This window comes from Nanorana parkeri, unplaced genomic scaffold, assembly GCF_000935625.1.
Source record: "Nanorana parkeri isolate BGI_ZX_2015 unplaced genomic scaffold, ASM93562v1 scaffold2889, whole genome shotgun sequence".
In the NCBI taxonomy this organism is placed as follows: Eukaryota; Metazoa; Chordata; class Amphibia; order Anura; family Dicroglossidae; genus Nanorana; species Nanorana parkeri.
The window spans coordinates 46,258-48,572 of NW_017309157.1; positions in this window are offsets into that span (position 1 = coordinate 46,258).

The following is a 2,315-nucleotide window of genomic DNA, read 5'->3' on the forward strand; positions in this document are numbered from 1 at the left end:
CGGCGGCCTCGGGCGGTGGGGACTCTACATTGGACCTGGTCACACACGCACACGAGACAACCCGTGACAGACTTTTAAAGGAACTCTTCTCTGGTTCAATATCTCCATTTAAAGGGGAAGTACATTGTGTACCTTATAGATGGACCTGTGACACGCGGTGCTGTAGTGGTTAGCGCGTCTGCCTTGCAGCACTGGGGATTCGAATCCTGGCCAGGTCACTGTCTGCATGTGCTCCCCGGAGTTTCCTCCCACACTGCAAAGACATGCTGGAAGGTTCATTGGCCCTCGTATGTGAGATACGGACCTTAGATTGTAAGCTCCTCGGGGGCGGGGACTGATGTGAGTGTGCACCGTGTAAAGTGCTGCGTACAATTGCCCACGCTATATTACTTGTGTAGCCCCCCCTACTGGAAAGGGTGATATTAATGTTGTATTATCGGATTGGATGGGGTCTGATGCTGGTTTGTAGTCTGGGATCATCTGGTTTCCCCTGAGCAATCTGTTATCGTTTGCATCCGTCTGCTGCAGGGTGTGTCCTGGTCACGGAGCACAGCAACCAATGAGGGACTGCGATGACTGGATATCACTCTCTAGCCAATAACCAGGAGACAATGGCCAGTGGTGCATGCTGGGGGGAGGAGATAAATACTTGGGGTGGGCCATGTGAGCTCCCTCTTCCTCCCTGGGCCCTGCCTGTGGGAAGGCTGCAATGGAGTGTCTGAGATGACTAGGCCTGGAGCCTGAGCATTGGCTATGGTAGGACCCTGGAGACTAGCCGTTGTTGGAGCCTGGGGACTGGCCTCTGTAGGACCTTGAAGCCTGGGGGCTGGCCTTGGTAGGACCTTGAAGCCTGGGGGCTGGCCTTGGTAGGACCTTGAAGCCTGTGGACTAGCCATGGTAGGACCCTGAAGCCTGGGGACTGGCCATGGTAGGACCCTGAAGCCTGGGGACTGGCCATGGTAGGATCCTGAAGCCTGGGGACTGGCCATGGTAGGATCCTGAAGCCTGGGGACTGGTCATGGTAGGATCCTGAAGCCTGGGGACTGGTCATGGTAGGACCCTGGAGCCTGGGGACTGGCCTTGGTAGGACATTGAAGCCTGGGGACTGGCCTTGGTAGGACCCTGAAGCCTGGGGACTGGCCATGGTAGGATCCTGAAGCCTGGGGACTGGCCATGGTAGGATCCTGAAGCCTGGGGACTGGTCATGGTAGGATCCTGAAGCCTGGGGACTGGTCATGGTAGGACCCTGGAGCCTGGGGACTGGCCTTGGTAGGACATTGAAGCCTGGGGACTGGCCTTGGTAGGACCCTGGAGCCTGGGGACTGGCCATGGTAGGACCCTAGAGCCTGGGGACTGGCCTTGGTAGGACATTGAAGCCTGGGGACTGGCCTTGGTAGGACCCTGGAGCCTGGGGACTGGCCATGGTAGGACCCTAGAGCCTGGGGACTGGCCTTGGTAGGACATTGAAGCCTGGGGACTGGCCTTGGTAGGACCCTGGAGCCTGGGGACTAGCCATTGTTGGAGCCTGGGGATTGGCTATGGTAGGAGCCTGGGGACTAGCCATTGTTGGAGCCTGGCCATGGTAGGACCCTGGAGCCTGGGGATTGGCTATGGTAGGACCCTGGAGCCTGGGGATTGGCTATGGTAGGACCCTGGAGCCTGGGGATTGCCTATGGTAGGACCCTGGTGGCAGCAGGTCTAGTGGTCACTACTGAAGGACTGGTGACTTCTACCTCCCAGTATTGGTGTCAGGTGATCTCCCTGCTGTGGATGGAGATGGTGACCACACTCTGCCATATAATGGAGTCTACATCGGCCTGGATGACCCTCGCTCCCTGACGTCCTACAATAAGTTCTCCGCATCATAATACAGTCTGGACGTCCCTTCAATCCATCACCATGGTGGGCGGTAGTTGCCGACGGGCAGAGCGAGTGAATGTATCCCTAGACGAGAATAATCGGAGCTGCCGTAACCCGTAGCAACCGACCCTAGTAACTCCGTGTGCTGTGAATCCATAATAGAGGAAACACAGGGAGACCCCTTATTACATTTTATTGTATATCTCCCAATCAGAGCCCCCGGGGGTGTTACCCTGAGCCGGGAGGGGGACGCTACACCTGTAATGTAATAAAACAGATCTTCATAGTACATCATTGGCAGACTGAAATCCATCCTCTCCCCGTGTGCCCGAGTCTCATCCTGAGGAGGCGGAGTCACAGATTAACAGATGGAACGTGTGCTGCCTCTAGTGGTCAATCTACAGAGCACATCCAATCCCAAAGCTGAGGACGAGGAGCAAGCTTGTAATGTGCAG